General features: G+C 37.8%; 1 protein-coding gene across 1 annotated transcript in view; it reads left to right on the forward strand.

Moving 5' to 3' along the window:
- KLF8 (KLF transcription factor 8) overlaps positions 1–23,342 on the forward strand; it is a gene marked incomplete at its 3' end in the record, with an annotated part of 314,155 nt that overhangs the window by 289,709 nt on the left and 1,104 nt on the right. The gene's annotated exons all lie outside the window — the stretch shown is intronic.

The following is a 23,342-nucleotide window of genomic DNA, read 5'->3' on the forward strand; positions in this document are numbered from 1 at the left end:
AGGGGTGGGGGGAGGAAAAGAAAGTAGAAAGAAAGAAAGAAAGGTAGGAGGGAAGAAAGGAAGAAGAGAAGAAGTAATACAGCCTGGTCATATTTCCACTGTAACTGAAGGAGATGCTATGGGGGTACTCTATGTTCAATAGACTTGGTGCATGCAGAGTAGTGCCTTTATTATTCTTCTGGGTGAGAGGCTTACCATGCTGGCTCACAGTCAGTCCTGCTCCAGTAAAAGAAAAGCACTTTCCAAGCATAAGGGAGCAACTTCCACCTCCACTGGGGCCACTGTGCTACTCGTTGATGTCCTGCTTGTTTGGAATCAAGACTAAAATGGCACCCCACTCTCTGGTCCCTGTACAGGGGATCTCACAGCCCGAGCTTTTCAGGAAGCCCTCACAGAAAAGTGAGGGCCATCAGGATGCCTGAAGCCCACTTCTCCTGCATTTATCTCTGGTGAATCTTGTATTCAAAACTCCAAATCTGTGTTTTATCTTTGGAATGCTGCTGGGATTCAAAACTCCAGATCTTAAAGGAGCCAGCACTGCCTTGATCTGCTCCCTCCTCCAGATTAGAGAATCGCTGTGCTCTGACTAGTGCCCATTGCACGAGAAAAACAGTACCCCACCTGTGCAGTGTCTGGATTCTATACTGTGGCAACACAAAATGGAGAGGCTATTTTAGCCACCTTCTGCACGTGCCTTGGACACTTGCCAATGAAAGGGTGTTTGCTGGCACCTACAGGGTCTTTTGTCCTTGGAGAGTCAATATATCCTCTTCCAAATGTATTCCAGAAATGGGATATAGCTCTCACAGTGTGACCCCTGAGATCCCTAAACCACTTTGGGTGTGCCTCTGGGCTACAGCCCTCCTTCTTTCCAGGAGCACATGCTATAGCTCCCCTTCAGTGAAAGTCCAACACTTCCAAAGTTCAGAGTTTGAGCTACATTCACTATTTCAAAAAAAAACAAAAACAAAAACAAAAACAAACAAACAAACAAAAAAACCCTGCCCAATCAGTTCTCCTAGCTCCCCAGTCTATAGTCTTTTGACTGGGTTTTCTTCTTGTGCAAACCCTGTCCCACACACTCTCAACATCTCTATCCCCTTTCTCTTCCTATGCAAGGGGTTCCCTGTCCTCCACAGCAAAGCAGCTTTTTTTCTCTCCCAATTCCTTTCCAGGCATCTCACACCTGCCATGTTTTCTTTTCCAACCATGCAAATACTTCTTCAAATCTTCAGATATATTTCTTGACGTTCCAAATTACATGACCTCAATACAGTGTGTTCAGGTACAAGAAAGCCCCAGGTCTCCCTACTTCTCTGCCATCTTAACTCTGCCCCCTCAACATCATATTTCTTAATATCAGATTTCCCCCAACTGTCTAGTAAATTTTTTAAATGTTTATTCAAATCAAGATTTAAACAAAAGTATACATAGAATGATTTAATCAGTATGAGAAGGAGCCAGGTATGCCAAAGATTTAGGAAAATATTCTTGGCTAGGCAGATTACAAAAGTTGTGATATGGGGTAATCTTGCCTTCTTTTAATAACTGACAGAAGTTCAGCATAACTGGGGCATACTGAGTACAGTGATTGGTGAGAGAAGCATTCAGGTGCAAGAGTGGGAGGAGAAAGAACACTTAAGAGGCTACTACAGTGATCCAGACAAAAAATGATGAAAACCTGACTAGTATGTTGGGAGTGGATATGCAGAAAAGGAAGTGTACTGATGATTGAGAGGACACTGATAACAGATTTCTGTTTTGACAGACTGAGTGGACAGAGGTGTCATTTACAGAGATAGAGTGTTTTCCAGTGATCAATACAGTAAGTGGGAATTAAACATTGGTGCTCAACCAAGGTATACTTTTCTCTACTCCTGGTATTCCACAGGTTCTCTGGAACTGAGGTAACTGCAGAAATGCCTGTTTCATTGACTTCCAAAGATTAGGGTTCACTGCAATGGGTACCAGAGAATATCCCTGTTTCTGGTAGATGCTCTTTCAGCAGAGAACCATGAGGTTTGTACTTATTTGGGTACCACCTCTGGCATACAGTGCAGCCATTCATCTCCATCACACTTGCAATTATACAAAGCAGGAGATGCAGATATAAACATTTCTATTAAACATAACTTCCAAGTTTTAATTTTTAATAATGGCATCACCCAATCACTTTGGCTCAGAATGGATCATTATTTTTAACACTCTTTTATGCCCTTGGTTATTTGTTTCTAAATTTTCATTATTTCATTCTCAGATAGTTCTTTTATTGAGGATGTAGACATAATGACCAAGAGCATATATTATGAAGCTACACTGTTTAGATTTGACATGCCCAGTCTACCATCATTAGCAGAAATTTACTTCACCTTTTTCTGCCTCACTTTCCTTATTGAAGGATATTAATAGTGTGAAACACTTAGGATAATATCTGGGAAACCCTCAACAAATATTAACTGTTATTAAGGTGCTATCAGTTCCATCTCACTGCCACCCCCTGCTTAGGTGTTTTGTCTTGTTTAATTCTTTTTTCCAACAACTTTGATGAACTGTAGTTGAGAATTAAAGTTATATATGTTTGAGCTAGGGAACAATGGTGGTGGAGTAGAAGGACCCTAGGCTCACCTTGTCCCATGAATACAAACAGATAACTATCAAATCATCCTAAATAGCCCAGACATAGACCTGAAGACATACACAAACTACACAACTAAAGGGAAAAGCAAGGCCACATCAAAGAAGGTAGGAAGTGTGGAGATATGGTTTAGAGGAGAAATAGATTGGTAGTGCTGCAAAGGGAAAGGAGCCGTGGTCACAGAGAAGATCACACAGGGGAACACAAAAGGAATATGTTTACCCAAAGCCATTGGCTTGGAAAATGAGAGGGCCTGAATTTCCTGAGTTCTTGCAACCAGCAGGGATTTGAGCCTGAAGTTGTTTTGTTTTATTTTGTTTTTTTTTATTTTTATTTTTTCAGTGTTCCAAGATTCATTGCTTATGTGCCATACCCAGTACTCCATGCAATACATGCCCACCTTAATACCCACCACCAGGCTCTCCCAACCCCCACCCCTCTCCCCTCCAAAACCCTCAGTTTGTTTCTTAGAGTCCACAGTCTCTCCTTGGCTGAGATATAGCACAAAGGGCACTGCTCTTCTCCTAGAGAAAAGGCAGATAATACTGTCAGCAGACAGTATGGAAATGATGATCTCAAGAGTACCTGGGGCACACAATGGGAATAATATTTTCTCTTTTCAGAGGATGTCCCTAGGAGGCAACATTCACAGAGATACCTCTCCAGAAGCAAAGGAGGTGGCAGGTGCTGTTCTCTTCACCCACCCCTTAGCGTAAACACAGAGCCACCTGCAGAAAGTGGCACAGTGCACACTGACTGCCTCACTTGCATATACAAAGACCCACACCCCCACAAACTTGTGGGAATGACCTTTTCAGTCACACTTGCCTCAGTCCCTGAACAGAAGACCCCTGCCCCAGAAAAACAGCACAGATACCTGTCCACATGACATCTCCTGACCGGAGACTGCTGCAGGGCCTCGGTTCCAATAAAGGTGGTGACAGATCTCATTTCACAAGAAAAGCACACCTAGTTAAAACCCAACCATATTCAAAGCAGGAACCAGTTAAAACTCAGCCACATTCAAGGAAGGAACCAAACACTACCCACAGTAGGCAAGGAGATCCTCTGCAGATGACTGGCCTGAAGGATAGAGAAGACAAAATACAACAGCAGTGTGCATGTAGCACACACCAGAGGCACTCTTTGAAGTGTCAAGCCCTCACACTACATGACCTCTTCATAGGGCCATTACTTTCAGGATCAGGAGACATAACTGTCTTTTCTAACACAGAGAAGACAGAGATATTGACAGAATTCAAACGTGGAGGAATTTATCCCAGAAGAAAGAAAAAGATAAGGCCAAACCTAGAGATCCAAGTGAAACAGATATAAGTAAAATGTGTGATGGGGGATTTAGAGGGATAATCATGAGGATACACACTGGGCTTGAGAAAAGTATACAAATAATCAGCAAGACACTTAGTGCAGAGACAAAAGATTAAAAAAAATCAATCAGAAATTAATAGTTTAATAAATGAGATTAGAACAATGAACAACAGGATGGAAGATTCAGAAGAATGAATTAGTGACCTAGAAAACAAAGTAATGGAAAGTAATGAAGCTGAACAAAAGAGAGGAAGAATTATACAACATGAGAATAGATGTAAGGAACTCCGTAACTATTAAACATACTGAAATTTCTATTATAGTATTCCCAGTAGAAACACAGAAAAGGAGACAGAAAATTTATTTGAAAAAATACTAGCTGAAAACTTCCCTGATCTTGGAAAGGAAACAGACATCCATACCCAGGAGGCACAGAGAACTCCCATCAATATCAACAAAAGCAGGTGAACAAAAATATATTGTAATTAAATTTCAAAAATATAGTGATAAAGAAAAAAATCTTAAAAGCAACAAAACAAAAGAAGTCCTTAACATACATACAAAAACCCATAAGAATAGCTGGGGAGGGGCGCCTGGGTGGCTCAGTGGGTTGGAGCCTCTGCCTTCGGCTCGGGTCATGGTCCCAGGGTCCTGGGATCGGGCCCCGCATCGGGCTCTCTGCTCCGTGGAGAGCCTGCTTCCTCCTCTCTCTCCCTGCCTGCCTCTCTTGCCTACTTGTAATCTGTCTGTCAAATAAATAAATAAAATCTTTAAGAAAAAAAAAAAAAAGAATAGCTGGGGATATCCCAACAGAAATGTGGTGAGCCAGAAGGGAGTGTAATGATATCTTCAAGGTGCTGAACGGAAAAAATCTGCAGCCAAGAATACTCTTATCCAGGAAGGCTATCATTCAGAATAGGGGGCAGAAAGAGTTTCCCAGAGAAAAACTGGAGAGCACCATGCAAAAGAATGAAACTGGACCACTTTATTTCACATACAAAAAATAAAAAAATAAACTCAAAATGTGTGAAAGACCTAAATGTGAGACAGGAAACCATTAAAATCCTATAGAAGAACACAGGCACTAACCTCTTTGACATCAACCATAACAACTTCTTACTAGATATGTCTCTTGCGGCAAGGGAAAGAAAGCCATAAATAAACTATTGGGACTTCAACAAAATGAGAACCTTCTGACCAGTGAAGGAAACAATCGACAGAACTAAAAGGCAACCTATACAATAGGAGAAGGTATTTTCAAATAACATATCTGATAAAGGGTTGATATCCAACACATATAAAGGTCTTATGAAACTCAACACCCACAACACAAGTAAACCAGTTAAAACATGACCTAGAACACACGACTAGACATTTTGGCAAAGAAGGCATACAGGTGGCCAACAGACATATGAAAATATGCTCAACATCACTAATCATTGGGGAAATACAAACAAAAACTACAATGAGATATCACCTAACACCTGTCAGAATGGCTAAAATTAGTAATGCAGGGAACAACAGGTGTTGGCCAGGATACAGACAAAGGGGAACCCTCTTATACTGTTGGTGGGAATGTAAACTGGTGCAGCCACTCTGCAAAATAATATAGAGGTTCCTTAAAAAGTCAAAATTAGAGCTACTCTATGATCGAGCAACTGCGGTACTAGGTATTTACCCACAGGATACAAAAATACAGATTCAGTGGGGATATATGCACCCTGATATTTATAGCAGTATTATCAGCAATAGCTAAATTATGGAAAGAGCCCAAATGTCCATTTACTGATGAATGGATAAAGAAGAAGTGATATATATATCAAAGTAATATATTAATATTAATCATAGATATTAGATTATTAGAATAGTAATCATAATAAAGAATGAAATCTTGCCATTTGCAATGATGTGGATGGAATTAGAGCATGCTGTGAAATGAGAAGTAACTCAGCCAGAGAAAAACAAATACCATATGATTTCACTCATATGAGGAATTTAAAAATCAACGAAATGATCATAGGGGAGAAGGAGAGGCAAACCAAGAAAAAGACTCTTAGCTATAGAGAACAAACCAATTATTTCCAGAGGGCAGGTGGGTGGTGGAATGGATTAAACTTGTGATGGGGATTAAGGAGTGAACTTATGATGAACACTGGGTGTTATATGTAAGAATAGAATCACTGAATTGTACACCTGAAACTAATATTATGCTGTATATTAACAACCTGAATTTAAATTAAAAAAAAAAAAGCCATTGGGAATAGCTGCATGCTTAACATATGGGAAACATACTGTGACTAAACCTTTTGTCAAGTAGCACCTACTTTCATTAAGATATAAGTGTATATAAAGTTATGTGTAGAAATATATGAGAATAGCTGTATGCTTAACTCATTGGAACTACCATGTGTATAATACACCCTTCAACTAATGTCTTCTTTGAATAAGATGCAGGTGTTTGAAAATGTATGTGTAGAAGTGTACAGGAATATCCACATGTTTAACACTGAAACCACACTATGCATAATCCATCTTTCAAGTATCATCTTCTTTCATTAAAAATTTCTACCCATACCTGTAGAGGGATATGGGAATAGTCATATACTTAACTCATTGACAGTACACGGTGTATAAATCATCATTCAATTAACAACTTCCTTATCCATATATATGTGTGTTTATAAATGTATGTGTAGAAGTATAGGGAGAATATGCGTACTCTTACCTGAATGAAACTAAATGGTGTATAATGCATGTTTCAGGTAGCACCTTCTTTCATTAAGATATAAGTATTTATAAACATGTTACAAGCATATGGGAAAAGCCCTGTCCTTACTTCATAGAAACTACACTGTGTGTAATCCCTTGCTCAAATAACGTTTTTTATTAATATATATGTGTTTGTAAATGGATGCATAGGAGCATAATGGAAGAACCTTGTGCTTAAACATGCTGAAACTACACTGTGTTTAAACTGTCATTCAAGTATCATCTTATTTCATTAATATAAATGACTAACACCCTAACCCTAACACTAACCCTAACCCTTAATCCTTAACACTAAATCTAAACCTCTGGAGAATTCTCTAAACTTCAGGATACCAGGCATATACCCTTATCCAGGCCATAAAGCCTAACTTTACATTTGAGCAGAAGAAGAAAGGAAGAAGAAGATAATGATGATGAAGATGAACAAGAAGAAGAAGAAGGGGGAGGAGGAAGAAGAGGAGGGGGAAAAAGAAGGAGAAAAAAGAAGGAGAAGGAGAAGAAAAAGAAGTGAGATATATATATATATATATGTATCTGTATATATATATATACATACATACATATATATACACATACATACATACATACATATCAATAGATAGACTCACACTCACAATGGAATATTGGTCAGCTATTTAAAAAAAAAGAATGAACTCTTGCCATCACCAATGATGTGGATGGAGCTAGAGAGGCATATGCTAACCAAACTTAGACATGCACAGAAAGACAAATAACATGTGATTTAGAATCTAAGAAACAACTCAGCGAAGGGGAAAAAAGAGAGACAACCTGAGAAACAGACAACTAACTATAGAGAACAAACTAATTGTTACCAAAGTAGAGGTGAGTAGGGGCATGGGTTAAGTAGGTGATAAGGATTAAGGTGTGCACTTGTTCTAGTGAGCATCTGGTATTGTATGGAAGTGCCAAATCACTATTTTTTACCCTGAAACAAATCGTACATATGTGATAAGTAACTGAAACTTGAATAAAAACTTAATGAAAAAGTTTTCCAGAAAAATAAGAACTAAAGCAGTTCAGGACTACTAAACCAGATGTGCGGGAAATATTGAAGGGGACCCATTGAGTGCAAAGGAGAGGCCAAAAGTGACAAAGACAAGAGAGGATCAGAGAAAATCTCCAGAAACAAGGACAAAACAAGTAATAAAATGGTACTAAATACATGCCTATCAGTAATTACTTTGAATATAAATAGATTAACTGCTCCAATCAAAAGACATAAAGTGTCAGAATGGATTTTAAAAAATGGACCAATCTATTTGCTGCCTACATGAAACTGATTTTAGACCTAAAGAGAACCAGCAGACTGAAAATGAGGAGACAGAGAAATTTTATCACTCAAATGGCTGTCAAAAGAAAGCCAGAGTGTCAATACTTATATTAGACAAGCTAGATTTAAAACAAAGACTTTAACAAGACAGAAATAATGGCAATATATAATCATAAATATGACAATCCAACAAGAAGATAACATTTGTATAAAGATTTATGCACCTAACATGGGAGCAACCAAATATATAAGATAATTAATAACAAATATAAAAGGACTAATTGATATTAATACAACAATAGTAGGGGACTTTTTATTTTTTAAGATTTTATTTGTTTGACACAAAGAGAGAGACCAAGCACAAGCTGGGGGTGCAACAGAGGAGGAGGGAGAACCAAGCTCCCCACTGGGCAAAAAGCCAGACACAGGGCTCCAGCCCAGGATGGTGGGAACATGACCTGAACAGAAGGCAGATGCTTAACCAACTGAGCCACCCAGGCCCCCCAGTAAGAGACTTCAACACCCTAGTTACACCAATGAACAGAGGAACTAAACAGAAAATCAACAAAGAAACAATGACTTTGAATGACACACTGTACCAGGTATACTTAACAGATATATTCAGAAGATTCCATCCTAAAATAGAGTACACATTCTTCTCACATGCACTTGGAACAATCTCTAGATAGATCATATATTAGGTTACAAAAAAGACCTCAACAAATATGAAAAGGTTTAAAACATACCATACAACTTTTCTGATGACAACGCTATGAAACTAGAAGTCAACCATAAGAAAAAAAAAATATGGAGAGAGTATAAATACATGAAGGTTAAACAATATGCTACTAAACAATGAGTGAATCAACCAGAAAATCAAAGAAGATATTTAAAAATGCATAGAAACAAATGAAAATGAAAATTGTCCAAAATTGTCCAAAACATTTGAGATGCAGCAAAAGTGGTCCAGAGAGGGAAGTATATAGAGATATAGGTCTATCTCAAGAAGCAAAAAATCTCAAATAAACAACTCAACCTTACACCAAGAGAAGCTAAGATAAGAAAAACAAAGCCAAAGCCAGCAGAAGGAAGAAAACAAAGATTAGAGCAGAAATAAATGATATGAAAACTTAAAAATAAAATAAAATAAATAAAACAGATCAACAAAACAAAGAGCTGGCTCTTCAAAAAATTAATGAAATTGGTAAACCTTTAGTCAGACCCATCAAAAAGAGAAAGGACCCATATAAAAAAGAGGGGAAAAAACAACCAACATTACAGAAATCCAAATTAGTATAAGAGAATCTGCAAAAAAAAAAAAAAAAAAAAAAAAAAAAAAAAAAAAAAAAGCCCTAAAATTGGACAACCTGGAAGAAATGGGTAAGATCCTAAGGCCATACAAACTACCAAAACTGAAACATTAAGAAATGGCAACTTGAATAGAAAAATAATCAGGATAGTAATTGAATCAGTAATCGAAAAACTGCCAAGAAGCAAAACTCCGAGGCAAGATGGCTACACAGGCGACTTCTACAAAACATTTAAGAAGAGTTAATACTTATTCTTCTCAAACTATTGCAAAAAAATAGAAAAGGATAGAAAACTTCCAAATTCATTCTATGAGGCTTGCATTACCCTGTTACCAAAACCAGATAAACACACCAATATGAACAAACAAACAAACAAACAAAAGGAAGTACAGGCCAATACACCTGATGTACACAGATGTAAAAATTCTCAACAAAATACTAGCAAACCAAATCCAACATTACATTAAAAAAAAAAAAAACATTCACCACAATCAAGTGGGATTTGTTCTTGGCTTAAAATTGTGTCTCATATTCACAAAGCAGTCAACATGATACAGCACGTTAATGAAAGAAAGGATAGGATCTATATGATTATTTCAATAGGTGCAGAAAAACTATTTGACAAAGTACAACATCCATTCATGATAAAGACCTCAACAAAGTCAGGTTAAAGGAAACATACCTCATCATAAAAAAGAACCATATACAAAAAACCCACAGATAGGGCGCCTGGGTGGCTCAGTGGGTTAAAGCCTCTGCCTCCGGCTCAGGTAATAATCCCAGGGTCCTGGGATCGAGTTCTGCATCGGGCTCTCTGCTCGGCAGGGAGCCTGCTTCCTCCTCTCTCTGCCTGCCTCTCTGCCTACTTGTGATCTCTTCTGTCAAATAAATAAAATCTTAAAAAAAAAACAACCCACAGCTAATATCATCCTTAATGGGGAAAAACTGAAAGGTTTTCCTGTACTGTCAGGAAGAAGACAGGAATGTCCACTAACACCACTGTTATTTAACGTAATACGGTAACTCCTAGCCACAGGAATCAGACAATTAAAATAAATAAAATGCATCCAAATCAGCAAGGAGGAAGTAAAACTTTCACTATTTGCAGATGATATGCTACTCTATATAGAAAACCTGAAACTCTGCACCAAGAAGAAGAAGAAGAAGAAGAAGAAGAACAAGAAGAAGAAGAAGAAGAAGAAGAAGAAGAAGAAGAAGAAGAAGAAGAAGAAGAAGAAGAAGGGGAAGCTGTTAGAAATGATAAAGGAATTGAGCAAAGTCACAGGATTTAAAAAAAAAATCAATGTATGGAAACTTTCATTTGCAAGCACCAATAATGAAGCAACAGAGAGTTTGACTTCTTCATTGACAACTTGAATAATTTTGTTTATTTTTGTTGTATGATTGCTGTTGCTAGGACTTCTAGTACTGTGTTGAACAGCAGTGGCAGAGTGGGCATCCTTGTCATGTTCGAGATCTCAAAGGGAAGGCCATCAGCTTTTCCCCATTGAGAATAATATGCGCTGTGGGTTTTATATAGATAGATTTTACAAAGTTGAGGAATGTTCCCTCTATCCCTATACTTTGAGGCGTTTTAATCAGGAACGGATGCTGTATCTTGTCAAATGCTTTTTCTGCATCAACTGAGAGGACCATGTATTTCTTCTCTTTTTTCTTATTGATTTGTTCCATCACATTGATAGATTTGCAAATCTTGAGCCACCGTTGCATCCAGGAATAAATCCTACCTGGTCATGGTGATGATCTTTTTAATGTAAAGTTGGATTTTATTAGCTGTGATCTTGTTGAGAATCTTAGCATCCATATTCATCGGGGATATTGGTCTGAAATTCTCCTTTCTGAGGTGTTTTTTGCTTGGTTAGGGGATCAAGGTAATGCTGGCTTCATAGAAAGACAGATCTCCAAAGCTTGAAATCAGGCAATGTGATGACCCCAGTTTTGTTTTTCTTTTTCAACATTTCCTTACCAATTTGGGGTCTCTTCTGGTTCCACACAAATTTTAGGATTGATTGTTCCAGCTCTTTGAAATATGCTGGTGGAATTTTGATCGGAATGGCATTGAAAGTATATAGATTGCTCTAGGCGGTATAGACATTTTAACAATGTTTATTCTTCCGATCCATGAGCATGGAATGCTTTTCCATCTTTTTGTGTCTTCTTCAATTTCTTTCATGAGTGTTCTGTAGTTCCTTGAGTACAGATCCTTTACCTCTTTGGTTAGGTTTATTTCCAGGTATCTTATGGTTCTTGTTGCTGTAGTAAATGAAATCTATTCTCTGATTTCCCTTTCTATATTTTCATTCTTATTGTATAAGAAAGCAACTGATTTCTGTACATTGATTTTGTATCCTGCCACATTACTGAATTGCTATATGAGTTCTAGTAGTTTGGGGGTGGAGTCTTTTGGGTTTTCTATATAAAGTATCATGTCATCTGCAAAGAGAGAGAGAGAGTTTGATTTCTTTTCCAATTTGAATACCTTTTATTTCTTTTTGTTGTCTGATTGATGTTGCAAGGATGTCTAGTACTATGTTGAACAACAGTGGCCAGAGTAGACATTCTTATATCCCTATACTTTAAAGCGTTTTAATAAAAAGCGAATGCTGTATCTTTTCAAATGCTTTCTCTGCATCAATTGAGAGGACCATGTGGTTCTTCTCCTTTCTTTTATTGATTTGTTCTATCACATTGGTTGATTTGTGAACGTTGAACCACCCTTGCATCCCATGAAGAAATCACACCTGGTCATTGTGAATAATCTTTTTAAGGTACTGTTGGATCCTATTACCTAGGATCTTGTTGAGAATCTTAGCATCCATATTCATCAGGAATATTGGTTTGGAATTCTTCTTTTTGGTGGGGTCTTTGCCTGGTGTGTGGATCAGGGTAATGCTGGCATCATAAAAGGAGTCTGAAAGTTTTCCTTCTGTTTCTACTTTTGGAAACAGCTTCAGGAGAATAGGTATTATTTCTTCTTTGAATGTTTGGTAGAATTCTCCAGGTAATGTCTCAGGTCCTGGGTTCTTGTTTTCTGGGAGGTTTTTATCACTACTTCAATCTCCTTACTAGATATTGGTCTATTCAGATTGTCAATTTCTTCCTGATTCAGTTGTGGAAGTTTATAGGTTTCCAGGAATGAATCCATTTCTTCTAGGTTGCTTAACTTATTGGCATATGACTGTCAATAATAATTTCTGATAATTGTTTCTATTTCCTTGGTGTTAGTCGTGATCTCTCCCTTTTCATTCAGAATTTTATTAATTTGGGTCCTTTCTCTTTTTTTTTTTTTTTGGATTAGTTTGGCCAGTGCCTTATCGATCTTACTGATTCTTTCAAAAAACACTGTGATCACCAAGACAGCATGGTATTGGCATAACAACAGACACATACACCAGTGGAACAGAGTAGAGAGCCCAGATATGGACCCTCAGCTCTACGGTCAAATATTCTTCAACAAAGCAGGAAAAAATGTACAGTGGAAAAGAGTCTCTGCAATAAGTGGTTCTTGGAAAATTGGACAGCTATGTATAGAAGAATGACACTCGACCATTCTCTTATACCATACACAAAGATAAACTCAAAATGGAAAAAGACCTCAATGTGAGGCAGTAATCTATCATAATCCTAGAGGAGAACATAGGCAGTAACCTTTTTGACATTGGCCACAGCAACTTCTTTCAAGACAGGTCTCAGAAGGCAAAGGAGAAAAAGCAAAAATGAACTTTTGGGGCTTCATCAAGATCAAAAGTTTCTGCACAACAATGGGAACAGTCAACAAAACAAAGAGGCAACCCACGGAGTGATAGAAGATATTCACAAACAGCACTACAGATAGAGAGCTAACATCCAAGATCTATAAAGAACTTCTCAAACTCTACACCCCAAAAACAGATAATAATTTCAAAAAATGGGCAGAGGACATGAACAGACACTTCTCCAAAGAAAACATACAAATGACTAGCAGACACATGAAAAAAATGTTCATCATCCTTTGCCATCATGGAGACTCAAATCAAAACTACATTGAGATACCACCTTACACCAGTTACAATGGAAAAGATTAACAAGACAGGAAACAACGTGTGTTGGAGAGGATGTGGAGAAAGGGGAACCCTCTTACACTGTTGGTGGGAATGCAAGTTGGTGCAGCCACTTTCAAAAACAGTGTGGAGATTCCTTGAAAAATGAAAAATAGAGCTACACTATGACCCTGCAATTGCACTCCTGGGCATTTACCCCAAAGATATAGATGTAGTGAAAAGAAGGGCCATATGTACCCCAATGTTCACAGCAGCAGTGGCCACAATTGCCAAACTGTGGAAAGAGCCAAGATGCCCTTCAACAGATGAATGGGTTATGAAGATGTGGTCTATATATATAATGGAATATTACTCATCCATTAGAAAGTATGAATACCCAACTTTTGCATCAACATGGATGGAACAGAGGAGGTAATGCTGAGTGAAATAAGTCAAACAGAAAAATTCATTTATCATATGGTTTCACTTACTTGTGGAACATAAGGAATAACATGGAGGACATTAGGAGAAGGAAAGGAAAAGTGAATTGGGGCAAATCAGAATGGGGATGGGCCATGAGAGACTGTGTATGCTGAGAAATAATCTTAGGGTTTTAGAGGTAGGGGGTGGTGGGATGAGTGAGCCTGTTGGTGGGTATTAAGGGGGGAATGGATTGCATGGAGCACTGGGTGTTGTACATAAACAATGAATCTCGGAACACTGCACCAAAACTAATGATGTATTTTATGGTGGCTAATATAACAGAATCAAATAAATAAATAAATGTGAAGCAACAGAAAGAGAAATTAACAAAGCAATCCATTTACAATTGAACAAAACCAATAAGATATCTAAGAATAAACATAACCAAAGAGGTGAAAAACCTCGACTGCAAAAACTAAACACTCATGAAAGAAATTACAAATGAGGAAAAGAAATGAAAAATCATACCATGGTCATGGATTAGAAGAACAAATTGTTAAAATGTTTATACTACCCATAGAAATCTACACATTTAATGTAATTCAGTATCAAAATACCAACAGCATTTTTCACAGTGTGAGAATAAACATTCTTAAAATTTGTATGGAATCACACAAGACCCTGAGTGGCAAAAGTGATCTCGAAAAATAAAAGCAATGGTGGAGGCGTCACACTTGTGAACTTCAAGTGATATTACAAAGCATTAGTAATCAAAACATTAGATAGTGGCACAAAAATAGACATGTAGATCAATGAAACAGAATAGAAAAACCAGAAATGAAAAAGAACGAAAAAATGGAAGAACAAAAGAATTAAAAGAAAGAAAGAAAATGGAAGGAAGGAAGGAAGGAAAGAAGGAAAACCAGAAATGAGCACCTGTATGGTCAATTAATCTTCAACAAAGCAGGAAAGAATACCAAATGGGAAAAGAGTGTCTTTTCAACAAATGGTGTTGGGAAAAGTGGACAACAGTATGGAAAAGAATAAAAGTGCATCACTTTCTCACAGCACAAAAAAATAAATTAAAAATGGAATAAAGACCTAAATGTGAAGCCTGAAACCATAAAAATCATTAAAAAATTTAAAAGTGAAAAGAAGGGCCATCTGTACCCCGATGTTTATAGCAGCAATGGCCACGGTCGCCAAACTGTGGAAAGAACCAAGATGCCCTTCAACGGATGAATGGATAAGGAAGATGTGCTCCATATACACTATGGAGTATTATGCCTCCATCAGAAAGGACGAATACCCAACTTTTGTATCAACATGGACAGGGCTGGAAGAGATTATGCTGAGTGAAATAAGTCAAACAGAGAGAGTCCAGTATCATATGGTTTCACTTATTTGTGGAGCATAACAAATAATATAGAGGACAAGGGTAGATGGAGAGGAGAAGGGAGTTGAGGGAAATTGGAAGGGAAGGTGAACCATGAGAGACTATGGACTCTGAAAAACAACCTGAGAGTTTTGAAGGGGCGGGGGGTGGGAGGTTGGAGGAACCAGGTGGTGGGTATTAGGGAGGGCACAGATTGCATGGGGCACTGGGTGTGGTGAAAAAACAACAATTACTGTTACGCTGAAAATAAATAAAAAATTTTAAAAAATTTAAAAAAAAATTTAAAAAAACATAAAAAGAGGAGATCACAGAGAGTAACTTCTATGACATTGGCCATTGGAACTTCTTTCTAGGTATGTCTCCTCACACAAGGAAACAAAAGAAAAATAAACTGTCATGCCTACATAAAAATCAAAAGCTTCTGCACAATGAAGAAAACAATCAACAAAACAGAAGGTAATCTGTGAAATGGGAGAAGATGGTTGCAAATGACATATCCGATAAAGGGTTACTATCCAATATCTAAGTAACTTATAAAACTAATCATCCAAACAATGAAAATCCAATTAAAAAATGGGCAGAAGACATGAATAGACAGTTTTCCAAAGAAGACCTACAGATGAGCACCAGACACATGAAAACATGCTCAATATCGCCATCATCAGGGAATTGAAAATCAAAACTACAATGAGATATCAATTTACCCCTTTCAGAAAAGCTAAAGTCAACAACACAGAAAACAACAGGTATTGGCAAGGAGGTGGAGAAAAAGGAACATTTGTGCACTGTTGATGGGAATGCAAACTGGTGCACCACTCTGGAAAAACAGTATGGAGGTTCCTCAAAAATTAAAAATAAAACTACCCTGTGGTTGAGCAATAACACTACTAGGTATTTACACAAAAAATACAGAAATACTAGTTCAGATGAATATGTGCACCACGATGTTTATAGCAGCATTATCCACAATAGCCATATTATGGAGACAGTCCAAGTGTCCACTGGCTGATGAACGGATAAAGAAGATATAATATAAATAATGTATATATATTATATATATATTATATATATTATATATATACACACACATATATATGTATATATGTATAATATATATGTATATACACACACACACACACACACACACACACAATGGAATATAACCAAGCTTTAAAATAGAATGAAATCTTGCCATTTGCAGTTATGTGGATGGACAGGAAACAACAGGTTATTAAACAAAGGTTATTAAACAAACAAAGGTTATTGAACAAAGTCAGAGAAAGAAAAATACCATATGATTTCACTCATACAGAATTTAAGAAACAAAACAAATGAACATAAGGAAAAGAGGGAGGCAAATGAAGAAACACACTCTCTTTTTAAAAAGATTTTATTTATTTGACAGAGAGAGAAAGAGAGTGCACAAGCAGGAGGAGCCACAGGCAGAGGGAGAGGGAGAAGCAGGCTCACTGCTGAGCAGAGAGTCATCCTGACCTGAGCTGAAGGGAGATGCTTAACTGCTTAACTGACTGAGCCACTCAGGCACCCCAGGGAAACACACACTTGAGAGAACAAACTGATTGTTACCAGATGGGAGGTGGGGGGGGGGACTGGGTTAAATAGGTGATGGGGATTAAGGAGTGCACTTGTGATAAGCACCAGGTGTTGTATGGAAGTGCTGAATCACTATATTGTACACCTGGAACTAACGTTACACTGTATGTTAACTAAGTGGAATTTAAATAAAAACTTTAATAAATAAATGAAATTGTATATTTAATATATGCAATTTGTTAATTTGATATATGTACACATTGTGAAATATTCACCACAATCAACCTAATTAACACATTCGTTACTTCATAGTTACTTTTTTAGTAAGGGGAACACCTAAGTTCTACCCTCTCAGCAAACTTCAAGTATACAGTACAACATTTTTAAATACAGTCAAATTGTTTTATATTAGATCTCCAGGACTTACGTATCCTGCAAAACTGATATTTTGTTCTCCTTATCAACACCCCACCAGCCTCTAGTAATCACAATTATTCTTTTTTTTTAAAGATTTTATTTATTTATTTGACAGAGAGAGAGAGGTCACGAGTAGGCAGAGAGAGAGGGGGAAGCAGGCTCCCCACCGAGCAGAGAGCCCGATGCAGGGCTTGATCCCAGGACCCTGAGATCATGCCCTGAGCCGAAGGCAGAGGCTTTAACCCACTGAGCCACCCAGGTGCCCCACAATTATTCTTAATATATATTTTATTTTATTTTAAATTACAGTATTATTAGTATTCAGTTTTATATTAGTTTCAGGTATACAGTATAATGATTCAACATAAAATATATCACACAGGTCTCATCACAACAAGTGCACTCCTTAATTAATTACCATTATACCTTTTTCTCACCCACCCCCACCCCTCCTCTGGTACCATCAGTTTGTTCTTTACAGTTAAGAGTCTGTTTTTTAGTTTGCCTCTTTCTCTCTCTTTTTTCCCCCTTTACTCATTTGTTTCTTAAATTCCATATATGAATGAAATCATTTGGTATTTGTCTTTCTAAGACAGACTTATTTTGTTTAGCATAATACTGTCTAGCTCCATCCAGGTCATTGCAAATGGGAAGATTTCATTTATTTTTATGGCTGAGTTATATATATTTTATTACTGATTCATTTTCTTTGCTGATTATTATGTTGCTCAAGCTTTCTATTTCTTCCTATTTCAGTTTTGGTTGTTTATGTTTTTCTAGAAATTCATCCATTTCTCTCAGGTTGTCCAAATTGTTGGCATGTAGTTTTTCATAATATTCTCTTATAATGATAGTACATTATAATACATTAATTATAATGTATTTCTGCAGTATTGGTTGTTATTTCTCTTCTCTATTTTGTGATTTTATTTATGTGCATCATCTTCCTTTTTTTGATAACTATGGCTAAGGGTTTATCAGTTTCATTATTTTTTTTTTTTTTACAAAGCCACCTCTTTGTTTTGGCTCTTCTAATTTTCTTTTTTTTTAGTTTCTGTATAATTTATTATTTATGCTCTAATCTTTATTATTCTGTTCCTTCTACTGCCTTTAAGCTTTGTTGTTCTTTTTCTGGCTTTTTTAAGTTTGGGGTTAGGTTGTTGGAGATTTTTCTTTCTTCTTGAGGTAGGGGTGTACTGCTATATAGTTTCCTTTTGGAGCATTTTTGCTACATTCCAAGTTTTTGGAGTGTTGTGTTTTCATTTTTATTTGTTTCCCTGTATTTTAAAATTTCTTTTATTTTCTGGTTGACCCACTCATTCTTTAGTAGAATGTTGGGTAACCTCCTTGTAATTTTGGTCTTTCTAGATTTTTTAAAGATTTTATTTATTTATTTGAGAGAATAGAGGAGGAGAGGGGCAGAAGAAGAGGGAGAGCAGACTCCTCACTGAGCAGGGAGCCCAACATGGGGATTGATTCAAGGACCCTGGGATCATGACTTGAGCCAAAGGCAAACACATAACTTACTGAGCTACTCAGACACCCATGGTCTTTACAGATTTTTTTTAATGATTTACTTCTAGTTTCATACAATTGTGGTTGGAAAATATCCATGATGTGCTTTCAGTCTTTTTGTATTTGTTGAGGCCTGTTGTGTGACTTAATGTGTAATCTATTCTGCAGAATGTTCCCTGTGTGCTTGAAAAGAATGTTATTCTGCTGTTTTAGGAAGAAACATTCTGAACATATCTGTTAAGTCCATTTGGTCCAGTGTGTCATTCAAAGCCATTGATTTCTCATTGATTTTCTGTTTATTTGATATGTCCATTGTATTACATACATACATATTTCCACTTTTATGTCTTCTTGTTTGATTTACTCTTTTTGATTGTATTGTCTTATTTGTCTCTTATTACACTCTTTGTTTTAAATCTAATTTGTCTGATATGAGTGTTGCTACTCTGGCTTTCTTTTGACCCTCATTTGTATGAAAAATGTTTCTCTGACACCTCACTTTCAATCTGCAGGTGTACTCGGGCCTAAAGTGAGTCTCTTGTTAAACAGCATATAGATGGGTATTCTTCTTTTTATTCATTCTGACATCCTATGTCTTTTGATTGGAGCATTTATTTCATTAACATTCAAAGTAATTATTGATAGATATGTATTTAGTGCTATTTTGTTACTTTCTTTGACATTGTTTCTGAATATTTTCTCTTATCTTTTCATCTTTATCACTTTTGGTATCTCTTTTTCACCCAAAGAGCATCCTTTAATATTTTCTGCATGACTGGTTTCATGGTCACAAGCTCCTTTAGTTTTTATTTGTCTGGAGAAACTATTTTTCTTTCCTTATATTCTGAATGATAGCCTTGCTGGTTAAAGCATTCTTGGCTACAGATTTTTCCCATTCAGCACTTTCAATATATCATGCCATTCCCTTCTACCTTGGCACATTTCTGTGAGAAATCTCCAGCTAGCCTTTTATGTTTTCCATTGTATGTTAAGGACTTCTTCTATTTTTTTTTTCATACTTCTTTTAAGATTTTTTTCTTTGTCACTACATTTTGCAAATTTAAGTACAAAATGTCTTGTTGATTGCCAGCTTTTGTTGATTTTGATGAGTTCTCTGTGCCTCCTGATCTGAATATCTGTTTCCCTTCCTAGATTAGGGAATTTTCAGCTATTATTTCTTCAAGTAAAATTTGTGCCCTCTTTTTTTCTATGCTTCAACTGGGGCTCCTTATAATACAGATGTCATTATGTCTGGTGGAGCCACTGACTTGTCTATTCCCATGTTGCACAATTCTTCCTTCACTCTTTTGGTCATCTTAATTATTTTCCATTACTTTGTATTTTAAGTTTATAATTTGTTCCTCTGCTTCTTCCAGTCTTTTCTTCCTTACATCATGTTTATATCTAATCTCATTGCACATTTCATCTCTGATTTATTTTTTTAAGTCTTTTATCTCCGTGGTAAGGGTCTGACTGGTGTCTTATATACTTTTCTCAAGCTTAGTGTGTATTCATATGATTGTTGCCATAAATTCTCCATCAGGTATATTACTTATATCTGTTTCACCTAGATCTCTGCCCATGGCCTCAACTTGTTCCTTCAATTGGAATATATTCTTCTGTCTTTGCATTTTATCTATGTCTCTGCCTTCTTTGTGTTAGAATAGCCAGTTATGTCTCCTGTTCCTCAAAACATGTAAAGGTCATGTAATGACCAGGTCCTGGCACTTCAGGAGTGTCTGGTGTGTGTTGCATGTATTCTGCTGTTGTGTTTTGGCAGCTCTAACCTCAGGTCAATTGTCTGTACAGGGACAATGTTTGGTCCCTGAATTGAATCTGGTGAATTTTAACTTGGTGTGCTCTGGTCTGCTTATGAAATGAGACCCATCACTACCTCCACCAGAACTGAGGCCATGCAGAGATCTCTGGTTAGGAAATGCGGCATGGGCAGGGGTTTGTGCAGGTGTTCTGAGTGGGGGTGGGAGTTTCAATGAACTGGCTTTCAGGCAAGCATGACTCTGAAAGGCTGTCTCATCAGAGTGTGGGGTGTTAAGCCTGGTGTATGCAAGTTACGCAGCCAGTGTTGGCACTGCAGTGCTTTCCACAGGTGGCTCTGTTTATGCTGGGGGACAGAGGAGGGAAATGGCATCAGCCAACACCTTTTCCCCAGATAGATGTCTCTGAGAATGCTGCCTCTTGGGGACATACTCCAAAAGAGTAGAATTGTCTCCTCCATATGTGCCCCAGGGACTCTTCAAATCACTGTTTCCATGCTCTCTCTGGGTTATTTGCCTGCCTACTCTCCTGGAGCAGTGCAGTGCCTTCTGGGCTCTATACCATTGAAGCCCCCAGTCCTTTAAAACTCCATGCTTTAAGCTCCACTGATTGCAAGAACTCATGAATTGCAGCCCCTCTCCTTTTTCAAGACAGTGTCTTTGGGAAACATGTCTTGCATAGTCCCCTGTGTGCTCCCCTCTCTCTCTCTTGCCCTCTCTGCAACCATGTTTCCTCCCCTCCACAGCCCTGGGATCCATTTCTCCCCTAAACCACATCTCCACACTTCTCTCCCTTTATTTGTGGAGTTTTTCTTCACAATGAAAGTCAGTCTTCAGGTCTATTTCTGGGTATTTAGGATGATTCAATAGTTATCTGGTTGTGTTCATGGGCTGAGGTGAGCCTAGTGTTCTCCTACTCCATTGCTATCTTTCCCCAACTTCTTGTTGGGTTTTGATATATGGTTACCATTAGGTTTGTGTAAAACATCTTCTGCATATAGCAGTCTATATTAAGTTGATTGTCATTTAAGTTTCAACCCATTTTTCACTCCTTTCCTCCTCACCTTTGGGTAAATGTTACCATATTTTACATCCTTTTATTTTGTCAGTTCTTGGCTCATTTTTTACAAAAATATTCATTGTTAGTGCTTTTGTGTTTCTTACCATCGGGCTGTCACTTTGGATCTCCCCTTTCCACTCAAAGTATCTCCTTTAATATTTATTGCAGGCTTAGTTTAATGGTCAGGAACTTCTTTAGTTTTTGTCTGGGAAACTCTTTATCTTTCTTTCTATTCTAGATGATAGCCTCCCTGGATAGAGTGTCCTTATCTGCATATTTTTACCATCAGCAGTTTGAATATACCATGCCTTCTGACTTGCAAGCTTTCTGTTGAAAAGTCTTCTGCTAGCCTTATGGGTTTTCCTTTGTCACTATTAGGTCACTATTTTGTTCTTCTGCTTCTTCCAGCCTGCTCTTCATTCCATCAAGTGTGTTTCTTATTTCATGTATTGAGCCCTTTATCTCTGCTATGTTATTCCTTATCTCTGTTCTCTGTGTCTCACTCATGTCTTCCACTTTTTCTCAAGCCCACTGAGTATCCTTATGATCATTACTTTAAATTCTCTATCAGGCATGTTGTTTATATATGTTTTGCTTAGATCTCTAGCTGTGGCCTTATCCTGTTCTTTCATTTGGGATAAATTTCTCTATCTTTTCATTTTTGTCTAAGTCTCTGTGTCTGTTTCTCTGTATTAGGAAAGTCAGCCACATCTCCTGTTCTTGAGGGTAATGGTCTTATGAAGAACAGGTCCTCTAGTGCCCTCTTCCCTAGCGTCTCCTGTTCCCCAGATCCTCACACTTCCCAGAGTATCTATAGTGTGTGCCCTGTGTGCTGTGTTGTTTTTCCTGGCTGCCTTATTCTTCAGACTAGTTGTTTGTAGAGACTCTCTTACCAGTTGTGGGGAGTGTTTGGTCCATGGCCTGAATGTGGTGCTTTTTAACTAGTTGTGCTCTAGACTCTTTGTGAAATGAGACCTGTTACCACTACTGCTAGAATCAAGTTTTTGCAAAACTCATGAGATGGGAGACACAATGTGAGCAAGTTATTAAGGCAGTCTTCTGGGGGAAGGGTCCACGGTGCTAGGACTGGGGCAAGCTAGACTGAGAAGGGTAGTTCCACCAGAGCATGGGGTGGTGAGGCTTGGAGCAAGCTGGATAATTAGGAAGTGTAGACACTGTTCTGGTTCCCACAGGGGTCTTCTGCTTATGCTGAGGGGCAGGGAAGGGAAAATGGCACCAGCCACCAGAAGGATTGCTCCATAAACACTACCATTCTGGCATAGGCTCTGAGATGAGTGAATAACCTCCCCACTCTGTGCCCTAGGCACTCTTCCAGTCACTGTTTCCATGTTCTATGTCCACTGGTTGTTTGCCCACCTTATCTCTAGGGGCAGCCCCAGTACCCTCCAGGTTCTATCCCATCAAAGCCCATTGACATTTAAAACTCCAGGTTTTAAGTCCTGCTGGTTGCAAGGCTCATGAAATTCAATCCCTCTTGCTTTCCAAGCCAATTGCTGTAAGTCTTTGTTTTCTCTGTGTGCTCACCTGTGTGTTAGCCTGACTCTTGCCTTTCTCCATAGCTATGGATCCCTCTCCACCACAGCAGCCACAATCAGTTTCTCTCCCAAACACTCTTTTCACTTCCTACATTCTTCAATGCAGCCTCTTCTCTACCTTTAGTTATGGACTCTGTTCTGCCAGTCTTTAGGTCAATTTCTAGGGTATTTTGGATGATTTGATAGTTATCTAGTTGCATTCATGGGACAAGGTGAGCCTAGGGTCCTCCTACTTCATCACAAATTTCCAACCACCGATCTCCCTGTGCCTA

Source organism: Martes martes (genome assembly GCF_963455335.1).
Source record: "Martes martes genome assembly, chromosome: X".
Taxonomy (NCBI): domain Eukaryota; kingdom Metazoa; phylum Chordata; class Mammalia; order Carnivora; family Mustelidae; genus Martes; species Martes martes.